This window comes from Grammomys surdaster, unplaced genomic scaffold (assembly GCF_004785775.1).
Source record: "Grammomys surdaster isolate TR1022 unplaced genomic scaffold, NIH_TR_1.0 203, whole genome shotgun sequence".
NCBI classification, from domain to species: Eukaryota; Metazoa; Chordata; class Mammalia; order Rodentia; family Muridae; genus Grammomys; species Grammomys surdaster.
The window spans coordinates 6,800,905-6,818,386 of record NW_021604648.1 but is presented as its reverse complement, the minus strand read 5'-3'; positions in this window follow the sequence as shown (position 1 = coordinate 6,818,386).

The window sequence follows — 17,482 nt, the reverse complement described above, 5'->3', positions numbered from 1 at the left end:
TATGTTCAATATAGTTTCCCAGTCACCGTTGTCAGGGCACTCAGCAATCTCACAGGTCAGCATCAAATTGTTAATTGGTAATATTAAATTGTTGACTAAAAGTCTCAAATGCTCTACTATAATAGCCAGCTCCATTATTTGTTTTAATCTGATTTGGAACAACCAACATAGAAAAACAATGTAGGCAATAACTAATTACATTTTTAGTTGCTTCTCCTGTTAAAGCAGTTGCAACTAGAAATCTTGAGAATGTGTCAATAGTCACATGTACATATTTTAATTGTCCAAAATCAGAAATATGAGTACCAGTCATTTGATATAATTGATTAGATATGAGTACTCAAGGATTAAGACCATTATATGGTACAGGTAGAAACTGAGGACATTCAGGACAAGTCTTTACAATTTGATGTCTACATTCTCTAGAGACACCAAATTGTTGTCTCAAGCTATTACTATTTTGATGATGTAAAAAATGAGATTGTTTGGCTGTTCCTTTGTAAGGCCTATAATCTGCCTGGTATACAAATCTGCTGTGGCATTGCCATAAGAGGTCCAAGCAATCTAATACAAGCTTTTAAATATCCTATAAAGCTAAGGAACAGTACATTCTCTTAAACTGAGTTGTATTTGCATATGTAATTGTAAAATTTGAGAATTAGCAGTATCTGAAAAAGGAACAGTTTCAAGTAATTTGTAATCCATGAGCTATATATTGGTTATCATTATATAAATTAAAAACTTGATTTTTCAGCTTTTCTCTTTTTTTAATTGGATATTTTATTTATCTACATTTCAGATGTTATCTCTTTTCACCATTTCCTCCGAAATCCCCTATCTCAACTCCCCTCCTCCTGCATCTATGAGAGTGTACCCTTCCCTATTTATGAACTACTTGACTTACTCCTGCCTCTTCGCACTTGCATTCCCCCACACTGGGGCATCCAACATTCATGGGACCAAGGGCCTCCTCTCCTGCCAATACCAACAAGGTCATCCTCCCCAACATACATGGCTGGAGCCATGAGTTTCTCCATGTATGTTCCTAGGCTGGCTGTTTAGACTCTGGATGCTCTGTTTGGTTGGTATTGTCCCTCTCTCCATGGGGCCACCAATGCCTTCAGCTCATTCAGTCCTCTTTCTAAATCCTCCATTGGGTTTCCCATAATCAGTTCAATGGTTGGCTGTGAGCATCTGCCTCTGTATATGTCAGATGCTGGCAGAGCCTCTCAGGACTCAGCTATATCAGGCTCCTGTCAACATGCACTTCCTATCATTTACAGCAGAGTCTGACTGCACATGAACTGGATTCCCATGTGGGGCAGTCTCCCAACAACCCCTCCTTCAGTCTCTACTCCAGACTTACTCTCCATATTTCCTCCTCTGAGTATTTTGTTACTTCTAAGAAAGACTGAAGTACCCCCAATTTGGTCTTCCTTCTTCTTGATCTTCATGTGGTCTGTGAGTAGTACCTTTGGTATTCTGAGATTTTGGGCTAAAATCCACTTATTAGTGAGTGCATATCATGTGTGGTCTTTTGTGATTGGGTTATCTCACTCAGGATGACATTTTCTAGTTTCATGCAGTTGGCTAAGAATTTCCTGAATTCATTGTTTTTGATAGCTGAGTAGTACTTCATTGTATAAATAAACCACATTTTCTGTATCCATTTCTCTGATGAAGGACATCTGGGTTATTTCCAGCTTCTGGCTACTATAAAAAAAAGGCTGCTATGAACATAGTGTTGCATGTGTCCTAGTTATATGTTGGAGCATCATTTGGGTATATGCTCAGGAGTGGTATAGCTGGGTCCTCAGGTAATACTATGCCCAATTTTCTGAGAAACTGCAGGACTGCTTTCCAGAGTGGTTGTACCAGCTTACAATCCTACCAGCAATGGAAGAATGTTTCTCATTCTCCACATCCTTGCCAACATCTGCTGTCACTTGAGTTTTTGATCTTAGCCATTCTCTGAATGGTATGAGGTGGAATCTCAGGGTTGTTTTGATTTGCATTTCCTTGATGACTAAGATTGTTGAACATTTCATTAGGTGCTTTTTGACCATTCGAGTTACCCTAGTTGAGAATTTTTTATTTAGAAATATACTCCATTTTTAATAGGATTATTTGGTTGTCTGGAGTAATTTCTTGAATTCTTTGTATATATTGGATATTAGCCCTCTATCAGATGTTTTCCCAATCTGTTGGTTGCAGTTTTGTCCTATTGGCAGTGTCTTTTGCCTTACACAAGAAGCTTTGCAATTTTATGAGGTCTCATTTGTCAATTCTTGATCTTGGAGCATAAACCATTAGTGTTCTGTTCAGAAACTTTTCCCCTGTGCCCATTTGTTCAAAGTTCTTTCCCACTTTCTGATCTATTAGTTTCAGTGTATCTGGTTTTATGCGGAGGTCCTTGATCCACATGGACAGGAGCTTTGTAAAAGGAGATAAGAATGGATCGGTTTACATTCTTCTACATTCTGACCTCCAGTTGAACAAGCACCATTTGTTGAAAATGCTGTTTTTATTTCCATTGTATACTCTTTGTTCCTTTGTCAAAGATCAAGTGACCATAGGTGTATGGGTTCATTTCTGGGTCTTCAATTCTATTCTATTGATCTTTCTGCCTGTCTCTGTACCAATACTATTTAGTTTTGAGCACTATTGCTCTATTGTACAGCTTGAGGTCCAGGATGGTACTTCCCACAGAAGTTCTTTTATTGTTGAGAATAGTTTTTGCTTTCCTGTGTTTTTTTTTTGTTGTTGTTGTTGTTGTTATTCCAATGCTCTATGTAACTCTATTTAGAATTGAGTTGGAATTTTGATGCAGATTGCATTGAAGCTATAGATTGCTTTCACCAAGATGGTCATTTTAATCCTGCCAACCCATGAGCATCGGAGATCTTTCCACATTCTGAGATATTCAATTTCTTTCTTCTGTTAGCATATAGTTTTTTGTTCTACACTTTTGAAATATTTTCTCTGCCATCATGGACAATTGTAAAAATATTACTATGCTTGACTGGTGTTTAGTCATAAAGGTGCAACATAGTGTAATAGATCTACCTCAAGACAGAAGCTCACTGACAAAGTAACATAATAAACCAATGTATAATTTAATCTACCGTGTTGAACATTAGCATGGCATCCATAAAGGATATACATATAAATATTATGCTATTCCCCTTTTATTACCTTTGAATGTACACATTTACCTAAAAGAATATAGTATGGCACACATGTTACATCATTCTGTTTTTGTCTCAATCATTTTTTGAGAGATGACACAGTCTACAGAATGAATGAGAGAATAGGATCAGAATGATAAAATTCCAGTATATATCTACTCATAGAGCACATGATCCTGTTTATGTCTACAATTTTAACATTTAAACACCCCAGTAATTTAAATATTATGTAAAACAACCAGCACACAACAGTAAAATATTCACAGAATTCTAACTCAATATTTGCAAATGAAAGTCTCACCCATTTTTGACTTCTTTATACTTCTTAGTCTACAGGTAAAAATAATTTCTGTTATATTACTTTTATTGGAAATTGAACAGGACATATTGAGCTTTCTTAGGACCTTTGAGGAACATTAAGAAAACAGTATAAGTTTAGAAGAAGAGATCAAGAAGAACAAACCTCTTAGTAAAATGAGTATATCTTTTAACCTAAAAAAAAAAAAAACAATAATGGTTGGGTGATAGAGGAAATACCTACAAAGATTAATAACAAAATTTAAAAGATATACTTTGTATCATAAGGTGAATAATCATACCAAACCATACAACAAATAAATAATTAGGGTGAGTGATAATAGAACGTGGTATGGATCCAAAGGGCCCCAACTATGAATAAGGTTAAAGGTTGCTTCTAGTAAGAATTTATTTAGTTTCTGTTATAGTGTGCCAGGAATGGACAGTTTAGAAGTATTGAAAATACATTAAAACTTGGAGTTTGGTAGATGGTCCAGTGGGTTTTTTTGTGCAAACATCAATGTGTGGATCTACATGCAAATTTCAACGTATAATTGTAGTTTTGTTGCTAATAAAATAGCTTTGTTTTTCTATTTCTTGCATTTTAATTAGTCTTTAGTATTATAAAGAACAAAATTTGAATTTTTGGATTTACCCACATATTCTAATCATCTTAAGTCTCCATATGAATTTGATAACTGTTTTATTATTGGTGTTTCTCACCAGAAAAGCAAAACTTTAATGTCAAGTTTCTCAAGATGAGAGCATACCTCTTCTTTATATATGTAATGAAATCATTAGAATTACAAAACTTGTATTCTTCTTATCATGATCTTTCTACATGTCTGTTTTATGTGTTTCCTTACATGAACGTACCTTGGTATTTACAACTAAAGTTTTGTAATTCATGTAATGTCTGGATATGGACTTGTTGAGGATTTTAATCATCAAGTGCTTCATATTTCAGGAAATGATTTTTGGTACTTCAGAGAAAAAGGCAATTGAAACATTATACAGCTTGATTATAATTTTGTTGTTTACTCTCCTGTTGTGCTTTGCTATATAATACCAACATTGGTCCATTGTGAGCTATTTGCATCCATGCAAGTCATAGGAGAGACAATGCATCTATGCCACCTATATTGTGCTGAGCAGCTCCTTCCCAACTGTATATCAAGCATCCAGCACAAAATCACAGTTGAATCTGCTATATTGCTCTCCTTCCTATTTTCTTAATAGCATAACTGCAAAGCTAAATGCTTTGACTTCTGCAGGTGTGTGTAAGCTCTCTTAATGCTCACAGCAAGTCCCAGGTGGGTAGGATAGAAAGCACAAGCTTCATTTGACATTGCAAAATGCTAGATTTGCAAAAGCTATGTGTACTGCCTGAGGTGACAGGCCAAAATTTTGCAGGATTGTGACTTAAAACCAGAATTCAATTTTGGAATGATGCCCTTTCCCAAGGCCAGAATGTAATTCTGCTTTCATTGTTGTTCTTTGCCAAGATTTGCACCAATGAAGCTGAAATCTTTGTTTTTTAAAAGTAAACAAATTGTAACAATTTAAAAGTAAATTTCCAAATCATATTTATAAAGTTTCCTGCATATTTCAAACAATTTCTTTCCAAATATCTCAACATATCTGTAGAATTATCTACATATTTCTTAGTTACAAATTTGAGTATTCAAATCAGTCAGAATTTCAGACAGAGTACAGATATTAAAGGATTCATTGCAAGGAAGTTCTAATGACCAAACAACCCAAGTTAGGAAGGGTGAGCTGAGACTTCAAGGACTGATCTGAGACTGCTGCCCAGAAATGGATCATGTTATACCCTACATAAACTCTGTTTTTCCATTTTTTAACTGAATTAGACACATACAGATATTATAGGTGAGACTATGTCAATTTCAGAACAATTGAGTATGGGTCTTAATTATAGGGAACCGTGGAAGCCCTGAATGAGTGAAGTTCTGAGTCCAGTCATGTGAAACACTTCAAAACCTAACACCCATTTGAACAACTGGCAAATCCATTAAAGATATGAGCCAAACTAAGAGGAGTGGTAAAGCTTTCCTTGGAGCCCAAGAATGAGTGTTTATGGGGAATGAAAGAGTGTGTTCAAAAACTGCTGAATGTGGCTTCCTCCATGTACGTGTTTTCAAGGTGAGCTTCTCAATTTCAGGGACCTCCAACCAAGAGTAGGTTCTAGTTTTCATTAGTATTCACAGAACAACCCTACCAGATCTCAACATCACTATACCTGTGTCTATGCATCTGCCTTTTCTTCATTCCCTCACAGGATATGACACATAATAGCATCTACAAAACATCTTTACAGCAACACATAATCTTTCTGCTTCATTTAATGTCTGGTAGTTTTGACCTATTCAAGTTGCTGTGTCAAGAAACTTGTCAGAGTACTGAAGTTCAATATGCCCAGATGTTTTGAATTGCATTGTAATAGTTACCTTTCTGTCAGTGTAAAATGCAATGGCCAATAGCAATTCATAAAAGACTTGATTTGGATTTATGTTTCCATTATGGTGGGGAGTAATTGCAGCAAATAGTTGTGGTGATGATGGTAAGAAGATGAAAGACTACATCTCTAACTCAGTCCTGAAAGCAGAGAGAGCATAGTGTAAGTAGGCAAAATTTATGGACTTTCAAACAATCTCTCATTGGCATGCTATATCCACCAATGCCAAGCATCCTGAACCTTCTCCAATAGCAGCATCAACCAACTGTGGATCAAAAGTTCAAATATCTGAGCCTCTAGGCACTATCTCTCATTCAAACAAGCACATATGTTAAGCTAGACAGTCAAAAAGAGTAATAGATTATGAATACTTGTAATTATTCTCTGCTGATGTTTTCTATAGTGTTTCTGAACAATGTTTTCTTACTGTAAAAGTGTGCATTATGTTTTAACAATAGTTTATGTGTATATATGATTTCTGGCATGTATGTCAGTGCATCTTATGTATGCAGTGCCTTTAGAGGCCAGAGAGGTCTTAGGATCTCCTTGAACTAGAATTACAGAAGTTAAGAGCCACTATGTGGGTGTTCTTGGAATAAAACTCATGTCCTTTGAAAGAGCAGCCAGTTATCTCAATACTTAAAGTCATCACTACAATCCTATATATTAAGATATTTTTGAGAATTATATTTAGATTAAATTACTGTTCATTCAAAATGTCCTCACATATAAATGACAAGCTGAGAAAAAAATCAGGGAAACAACACCTTTCACAGTAGCCTCAAATAATATACCATATCTTGGGGTATCTCTAACCAAGCAAGTGAAAAACTCATGTGATAAATACTTTAAGAGATTGAAGAAATTATAGAAAATAGGAGAAGGAAAGATCTTCTATGTTCATTTATTAGTAGGTTAACACAGTAAAAGTGGCTATTCTACCAAAAAATAATCTACAGATTCAATGCTAGCCTTATCAAAATCCCAACATAAGCATTCACCAATCTTGAAATAATAGTGTTTAGATTTATGTTGAAACACAAAATATTCAAATATCTAAAACAAACATAAATAATCAAAGAATTGCTGAAGATGTTACTATCTCTGTTTTCAAGTTGTACTACAAAGCCATAGAAGTAAGGATAACAGGGTAGTGGTACAAAGAAAAACACATTGATCAATGGAATTTAATTGAAGACCTAGACATTCACAAACCTATGGATGTTGGACTTTGAAAATAGGTCAGAATCACATACTGAAAAAAGACTTCATCTTCAACAAATGATCACACTGGTCAGCTGCATGAAGAAGAATTCAAATAAATTCATATTTATCACACTTCATGAAACTCATCTCTAAATGCATCACAAATAACAAAATGAATCCAGATACTCTGAGCCTGATAGAAAAGTAAGTAGGGAATAGCTGTGAACTCATTGTTACAGGAAAATACATTCCACACAGAACAGCATTAGCACAGGCACTAAGGCAAAGAGTTAATAAATGACATCTCATGAAGCTGAAAAACTTCTGCATGGCAAAGCACATCATCACTCAGACAACTTAACAAAATGGCAGTCTACAATAAAGACTGGTAAAAAAATTTTACAAAGTGCACATAATACCATAGGGATGCAATATCTAAAAGATATAAAGAAAAATACATTAAACAAACAAAAATTAGATATAAAAAAACCACAATAAAAATGGCACAACAATCTCAATAGAGAATTCTCAAAAGAGGAAACTCAAAATAGCTGATAAACACTTAGAGAAATCTTCAACATCCTTTGGCATCAGGGAAATGCAAATGAAAATTACTTTGAGATTCCATTTTACAATTTCTATAATGGTTAAAATCAATAATACAGGTTACTGGTCATTCTAGTATAGATGTGGAATAAGAAAAACACTCTTACATTGTTGATGAAACTACAAACTTGTATAGCCACTGTAAGAATCTGTGTGGTGGTTCCTGAGGAAAATGGTAATTGATATACCCCAAGATCCAGCTATACTACTCTTAGGGACATGTGCAAGGAGAGTTCATCCTACCACAGAGACACATGTTAAATCATGTTTATTATTTCCCTATTCATGGTATCCAGAACTTGAAATAGATTTAGATATCTCTCAACAATGGAAGTGCTAAAGAAAATGTGCTACTTTGACACAATGAAGTTGTTACTCACCATTAAAATAAAATGAAATTGTGATATGTACATGTGAATGAATGAATCTAAGAAAAATGATCCTGAGTGAGGTAAGCCATAGCTGGAAAGAAAAATATGATATGTATTCCCTTTTATGTTAGTATTATCTGTTATGTCAGTGTATGATTGACAAACTATAATCTGTAGAACCACAGAGATGAGATATAGAGAAAAGGTATAGAAGGGGCAGATAGATCTCACTAGGAAATAGGAACAGAATACACAGTTATGGATGGATGGATGGATGGATGGATGGATGGATGGATGGATGGATGGATTGTTCAATGGATGGATGGGGATTTGGGAGAGTTGGAACAGCAGGGAGAGGAATAGAAGAGAGGAATGAGGAAGGAAATACAGGGAAAGACAGTTAAAATTCAAATCAATTTGAGTGGTGGTATAGAAACCTATTACACTATAATCTTTCTGTAATATATTCACATATAAAGACAATTCAAATAAAATCATTAAATACTGAGGGAGAGAGAGACCCATCTGACCATACCTTGTCACCAATCCAATGTTCTAATTATTGGATTGGTTTACATTTAGTTGAGTTGTTGGCCAAAGGAGTCAAAAGGGAATTCTCAAACAACCCAAGTTCTTGACAAGACCATAGATTCCTTTCCACAAACTGATGATGAGGTCCATTGCTGAAGAGAACACTTACACATTGAATGTGGAGAATTGAGATCATCACTACACAGAGCCTTCACGCATATATTATAAACAGGAACTCAGCCACAAAACATCTGATCTAAAATGGTGATCATCTTGCAAGATATAGTAGGTCAATGATAGTACAAAGCTTGTGAAGGAAACCAACTAGTATCGGATATGACTAAAGTCCTACTTCAAAAAATGGAACTGGTACTCCAATACTGCTTGGGTGACCAAGAACTTCAGACTAGTTAGCTCAGGAATCTAGCATCAAAGTAAATATTTCTGTTTTTAAAATGTAGCAATGACATTTGTCTATACGCGTAGATCAATGCCTTGCACAAACATCACCTGTAAGCTTTCTCTTGCATATTGGAACAGAGATCCACAGCCAAATGTTATACATAGAGTGAGAGGTTTTTGAAAACTCAACCATAAAGGGGATGTTTCCATCAAATCCCTTGCCTTGGGACTCAAGGCAGTTGGCAGAAGGGTGTCTCCCTGGGGAAATGAACTGCCTCTTCTGGATAGACTGCATGCCCAGCAGGAGATGGCCAACAGAAAATGAATTGCAGGTTATCTCTGGAGGTTCCTTTCCTCACAGTGCTATTAAAACATTTTTATTCTTCTCCCTTTTTAAAAATTCATCTTGTTCTTTTTCTTTTTCTTTTCTTTTTATATTTGTCTTCCCTCTTTTATGCTACAGATTCTTCTCATATATATTGCTATTTTCAGTTTAGCGTTTTTATTGGACCTCGGTCAATACTGTGCAAGTGAGTCAGTACATTTCTTGTGCCTTCTCTTGTGTTCATTTTGTTTTGTTCAGTTCTGATGTGTTAGTTTTGCTTTATCATTTTATATTCTATGTTTATTATTATTACTCCTCCTTTGAAGCCTGTTTGTTTCTTAGTAAGAGACAAAAAGGGCCAGATCAAGATGGGAGAAGAGATGGAAAGGAACATGGAAGGGTAGAGGAAGAGGTAATTACAATTAAGATTATAAATCATGTAAGGAAAATCTATTTTCAATAAAAGGCAAAAATCCTTTCTCTATTTTCTCAGCTAACAACCTGTATTTTCTTTAGGTTCATTAAGCATATAATTATCTGCATTTAGACCTATGAAAATAGGTTTAAATATAGTTAGATCTCTTCCTATATTATGAGTTACTTTTTGCTTATTATTAAATATCTTGACGTTTAAAATTTTCTCCTGGCTATATAACAGCCCAACAAGAAAGTCCCATTAAGTAAGATAAAGAAACAAAGCTGGAGTCCCTTCAGTTGGTAAGGAACTTTAGGGAAGCAGGCTCTTTATGTAGCTATTGAAACTTCTGCCCTGAAATTAATTTGTTCAAAGTAATCTGTTAGGCATTGCAAAGTTTTCTAAAATCTCTCCGCTTTGAGGTTTAGTAGACTAGAGTATGCCTGTTTATTCAATTGGTATGAATGATAAATAAAGTTAGAATAATTGAGCTTTGTTTTTAACTGCTCTGAACCATAAAATGAAATATAAAATTTGGACTTTCAAATTAAAATCATAACATAAGTTAATAAATAAATAAAAAGAGAGGCAGATGAGAAATGAAGAGGCTGTTTCAAGCCCTGTAGTTGTCTGGGCCCTAACACAGTGTTTTGACTGCTATCACTGTAAACCACAAGGTCCTGATGTGCAAACCCCTTCATTTCAACTGTGTTGACATGGTTCAAAGAAGATTATGTTTGATAATAGAAATTTAAAATAATGACAACCCTGTTACCTCCTGATCATCACCTGGACTGCCTTCCAGAATTCTCCCATCCAGGAGGTGGAATTTCAGTGTAGGAATGCCAATCTAAAAAAAAAAAGTCCTTATCCAAATTAATTTATGTCAATGCCTCATCCCTCTTTTCTTAGCACTGGTGGGCTACTATAAATAGATCTGTACTCATTGACATTGTACTCTAGCAATCTATGGTTAAGAATGCTACCCGTAAATACACACAGTGTGTAATTGTTCAAGTTCTTGTCCTTAGTCCTCATGGACACTAGACATGTCCACACCCCACCCAGATCTCTACTCATTGGCATTGTACTTTAGCAATTTTTGAGTGAAAAATCAAAGTTACTAGTGGATTGTGAAATTTTAATCTTTCATCTTCTTATATTTTTCCAAAACAGAGGCACAATTTAAATGAAGTTGATAACAGAAAGCTCTTATTATAGTTTTTAAGCCAGAGACATTCTGGAAAAGAGATAAAACAAAACAAAACAAAACAAACAAACAACAACAAAAAAAGGAAAGGGGATATCACAAGAACAGAATCCATGGCATGGAAAGCAACAATAAAGTTTTTGACTAATGTCATACAAGAGCTGTATTAAAACAACAAGAATCAAAGGTATTCTATCTATGTATTTAATTAATTACTGACTGATTTACATACTTACTTATAGAATGTTTACGTGACAACTTACCAGCATTACAAAACTACATAAAGATGGATTTAGCAGTATAATTATTTATATTGTTGTAGGTTGTTTCTGTCATTTCCACTATAACTTGTCATAGTGGCTAATATTACAGAATGACTTAAAAATGATCACTTCAGAAGAAATTTTGAGACATGTACATCCAAACCAATTTAAAAATTAGGATGTAGGTAGGATAACCCTGGACCAGCAAAATAACCATTTTCCAAGGAAACGGTCTCTTACTCCATAACATTTTCTCATGTGTTACCCATTAGAGCATCTTCCATGATGGTGGCTTGCATAATGTTCATCTATAAACGTCTTACCTTAGGAAGCAGATGCTACACTAAGTACTAACTTCAGCTTCATGTTTTTCTTCTTTTTTTTCTTTTTTCCCAATCTGCTTTTATATCATTTTAATTACATGCAAGTATTAAGGTCAGTTTTAGGTTGAAAAACTAGCAATACAATAGGTGCAAATAGTCAAGGAACAAGCAAGACAATCAACACAAATAGTGAAAAAACAAGCAAGGCAATAAACAAAGTGTCATGATCACTTCTATGATCACTGTTTCCAAGGGCTCATCAGGATGATCCAAATATCTGAACCTACTTCCCTTTTCTAGCCCAAAGTAGGTCTGAAGCCTACTTCTTAGTTCTATCCTAAGATTCAGATTCCTGCTTGAAATCCACTTTCTTGTCCTTGGCAAATGTCATATTCCTGCCAAGCAACCCCAAAAGCTCCCTCCACTTCTCTCCCTTTTTCATTTCATAAACAAGACTGAGCCTGTCTTAGGTTGTTCTGACAAGAATGCCTTCCTTACCTTTCGTGGAATATGCATTACCAAAAGCAATGCATTTATGTATTCAATGGTCTGTGCAGAATCTTACTTCCCCTTAGCTTGCAAGACTGTTAAATTAATAACTCTGTCTGGGGTTCCATTTTCAGTTTCAAGTCATATATTGATTTTGCCAACATGTTTATTTTGTTAACAACAAGCTTTAACGTGATAGGTAGGAATAAAAGTATTCTCGGGAAAAAAAGGGCTAGTGTGATCAAGCTATATATGCCATTCTGGAAGCTTGACAAAAATGGAAACACTGAACTCAGACCATGGATAATTTTATCAGCAGTATCTGCAGCATCAAAGCTCAGCAGAGTAGCATTCTTTAAATTTATAAGCTCACTATGCAAAGTTAGAAACATCCAGAGAGGTGTTAGATATATGCCAAATACCTACACTTTCAACTGTTGAGTGAGGATTTTCATACAAGTTTAGCTTCCTTGCTCCTCAGTTTGGCATGGTGAATATGAATACACTTTCAATACTTTATCTCACACAGATTTCTTATGACAGAAATGTTAACCAATTTTTATAAAGCAGTTTAATATTTTACTTTCATGCTTTCATGTTGTTTTTTTTTTTATTTCATGTCAAGTAGAGGATTCAGGTGTGACTCCTTGTGATTCCTTCACTAAGCAAACTTGTTTATTTGCTAAACACATTCTGCTTTTCTTTCTTTCTGTTCTCATGTACATGCAGTTAGGTTATGCTCTAAATTAAATATCATTTTCCAAATACATTTCCTAGAATCTGCATGGAGAGAACCAAAATTATCTCCCTCTTCAAATTGAGTGTAAATTGCATTTTTTTCTTGAAACTATGTCACACTGTACATCTATAGCCCAGTTTGCTGTGTTAAGAACGTCTGAGTGGATCTGCATTGGAAATTGAGAACTTGGAGCTCTAATCAGGACTTTCTCTTCAACTGCTTTTGAGTTTTGACTTGAGAAAATACCTCAGTAATTAAATAATTTATACAAATGAATATTAAGTCTTCAGACATAAGTATAAATGTATGAAATATAGTAGATATTCTTGTTAAATTCAAAGGTCATCATTTCAACAAATATAATTGCGTTCACAAAATGCTTACTTTTGAAAATCTACATCCTGCATGTGTGATTACTAGCTAGATTAGTCAGATTTAGTAGAGACTAGTTATTGAAAACAAATTGATGCTGGTGGCTGTATTCATTGCCATGAAGATAAGATATTTTAAAAAATACTACATAGGAACCTATAAAGCAGATAGCATCAAACCTCAAGGGAGTGCCATGAACTCTAAGGTCACAGCTTGTGACAGCATCAATACTTTGTCACTTTTCTTGTAAATCTTACTATCTTACCCAAATGACTTGGTCTCTAGAAATAAGTAGCAGGAAGTTCAGAACACTCTGTTTTTGTTGCCTTCAGGAGAAAAATGATACATTTTATTATGCAATGAATTATGTCAAATATGATTGCCATACGTTATATATATTTTTTAAAAATGCAATGTAAAATATTGTTTATACAAGATAATAGAAGGGACAAATCAGCACAAAAGAACAAGAGACTGGCATAAAAAATAAAATATATGTTTCTAACTTCTAGTGTCCAGAACATTTCAGTAATGTGCTCCCAAATTACAGCTCAAGGACTATCTTCTAGAATGCTTCTTGAGTAGAGCTTCAGAGAGGAAAAAAAATAATTTTATAAGATTTGCCAGAGAGAGAAAGAGAGATATATGCTCTATTGTTGTTTTATAATTTGAAGAAAAAACACTTTGTTGAACAGAAACCCTTGTATATGATTCTTCCATTAGGTTGTTGTTCTTTCTGTAGGCAAAGACACTGAGCAACTCCATCTGTTTTCTGAGCTCCTGTCTCACTGTGTCTGAATAATTATGAATAAATGATTTACCACTGATTTCTTACAACTTTGCAATATGAGAAAATATTAATGGTTCATCTTTTCCCTACCTTATCCTATAGTTCCCTGGGGGGTAATAACTTATTCCTTACCATATAATTAGACAAAATTCACATGAGTATAATTTTAATATTTGCATATACAGTAACTCCAGAGAATAGCACACCATGTCATTGTGTGAAACTCTTCTTTGCTGATTCTGTAAATATTTTTTTTATTCACTAAATAGAGTATTTACCTAGCATGCAAAAAACTCCAGGTTTGATCTTCAACATTTTAAAACAATTTCTGAATGTCTCACACAGGATCATTGAGTGATATCACCCAGACTCCATTTAATGTTCAGTAATGTAATGAACAAATTAAAAACAATAATGTGTCAAGTAACATGACTGCTGCTACTTTTTAAATAATGACTTTATGATTTGCTAGAATGGTACACTCAATGATTGCCACATATATCAAAGGTTTTGTAATAAATGGTGAAGTTTACTTGATAAATTTGACAAAAGTCACTGTATCAAGGTGAATAAGGAGCCCATGGACACAATAGCCAGTATGACTGAATTGACATTAATAATGAAGTTATTTCCAAGGACATTTGTATATATCAATCATTTTGCTAGGTTCCTTACAAGAAGAAATGATTAATAGATAAAATACCCATTACACAGGTAAGGAAAGTGAAGTCTGCAGTTACATAAATTCTGATCTAGGACTTAAAATTATTCAACTGGATGCTAAACCCAGGTATGTTTGAATCTATGAGTTTTACTTTCTTTTTGTATTTAAAATGTTATTTTTTTGGCTGGGATAATCTTCCACAAATTGAAACTAGAAAATGTGCTACAGGTAGCATGTTTTGATTAAAGCAGGCATAGTTTCTAAGTCTAATTATATTCCATTTTACTAACTAGACAGAAAACTTATTTTGATGCCAATATATTGTTCACATACAAAATAGTAAGCTGCCAATTACTTGTGATTATTAAATAACCCATAGAAAATACTTATAATGTTTATAGCATAATGATCCTTCCCCAGACTCTTTAAACCCCCTCAATACAAGTTGAAACTATGGATTTAATTAGAATACAAATTGAGCATGGGAAACTTATGACTACACATTTATCAGACAAGGTGGATTACTTCTCAAATTTGAGAAGCATGTTGACAGGTCCCGTTTTCTGGTAATTAAACATTGACAGACAAATATTTGTAAGAATGGCTTTGTAAAATAAGAACATGTTTTCAATCTGATTGAGATTTTTTTCAAATTGTTAAATGACATTTGCAGAATGTACATAAGCACTTGCAGTCTCTTCATTATTCAAAACATGTTTGCAAACCAAAATTCTCCCCATCAAGTGGTGAAAATAAAGTACAGTCAAGGAGCATATAGAGATTTTATTTTAGTTTCAGGTAACATTTGATTTACTTCCTTGAGTAAACAACTATAAATTTATCTATCAGTCTCCTTAAAATAGAAACGAAAACTCACCTAGCTCTCAGAGGAGAGAACAGTTACTATTAGTATTCAACTTTCTCTGTGTTGTTGTGGTTCATAGCTATTCTCATAACATGTGGCTCTCCTTTGTTCTTGCGTTATTGTTGATCTGTACTTACTATAACTTGTTTTATTCTTTTTATTGCATGAAGACAATGCATTGACATTTCTTGTGGCAATATTTTTATTTCAATATGAACCTTCTTTCTTTACTAGTTATACTTTATGCTAACATGTTGTTGTGCTTTTCATTGTTATCTATGGCTATTAATAACTCACGGTATCCAGTTAGTGCTTCCTGTTTACACATGGATGTACAGCTATCCAGTAGGAAATGAACAACCCATCAGTGTCCATACCCACAAAGAAACATGATTATGTACCCCTTCTCATCTAATCCCTGCCAATAGATTCTCAGCTACAGCTGGATTAATAGAAAAACCTCTCTCATCTGTGCTTGAATTTTTCTGGGTTTATTTCCTACAGTCCTTGAGCAAAATAGCTATTTTAAGTTTATATATGCAATGGCTATGCCATATCCAAAAGACTTTTTTCCCACTCATGCTTTCTTTGTTCCTTCTTAGCCACAATCTTCCTGAACCTAGAGAGCTTGTGTCAGTTAGTAGATAGTCAGAGAGAGCTCATCTCTGGGTGCAAACTCAGAATCATTTAACTAGATAGAAGTCTTTGCTTTGACACAACCTACTGCAAAACAGAAGCATCAATGACAAAGGCTAAGAAAAATGGAAATTAATTAATTTTGGAAACAAATTAATATTGGCATTAACATGTATATTTAGATTATATATTTAGACTTATTGTATTTTTCTTCATGAGGATGTGTACATGGCTGCAACTACCCACAAAGACCAGAAGAGGGAGTCAGATGTCCTAGGGCTGATGTTACAGACATTTGTAAGCTGCCTTTGTGTGGTGTGAGTCCTGGAAACTGAACTCAGGTCCTCTGCAATAGCAGCGAGTGTTTTATAGTACCAACATATAATCTTTATACAACTGTCTCAAAACACAAGTAAATAAACCAACAAAGAACAAAACAAACAAACACCTATGAGTTAACATTTCAAATAAATTTTGATTAAACCACTGAAGGTTACGAATTTACAGTCCAGCAAAAGATAGTAGTTATACATTTAATGCATGAATGCCTTTTATGGAGTTCACTGTTTACTTGCTTCTGTCATTTTGTTTTGTTATTTTGGTCTTTTTAAAATACCTCATGTATGTGTGTGGTGCATAGAGGCCAGACAATGATATTGGGTGTTACTCCTCTGCTGTTACTTTCTGCCTTATTCCTTTGAAACAGGATGGATGTCTCGTCCTCACTGGAACTAGGATGGTTGACAGAAAAGCCTAGAGACCCTCTTGTCTCTGCCTTCTCTCCTCACATTGTGGAAGTTGCAGGCTTATATGCTGATATGCTCCATTTTTATATGGATACTAACATCCAGCCCCAACTTTCTATTCTAGAGCAGCAAACATCTCTCATACTGAGCTCTCCCCATGTGTTTTGGTTTCTAAGTGTGCACACACACACACACAAATATTGTGTGTATTCACACACACACACACACACACATATATATATATTACACATATTAGACATACGTGTGTGTGTGTGGGGGGGTCCCATTGTATTGTCTAGGATTGCTGTGAATTGAACCAATTTCTAGTAATCCACTTGGATTAGATTCTGTAGTAGCTGAGATGTCACCACATGCAGCTTACTGAAAGCACCTTTATATACACCCATGAGAGACATGAACTGTATGCATATGTAATATGCAAAAAGTTACAGAAATTGTCTCATACTAAGTATAAGAATGGTTTATGTTCAGGTTTTGTAGATTTCTATATATTAAAAAAACCGCTTCATTGCATACACAATTAGTTGGTGACAATATTACATTT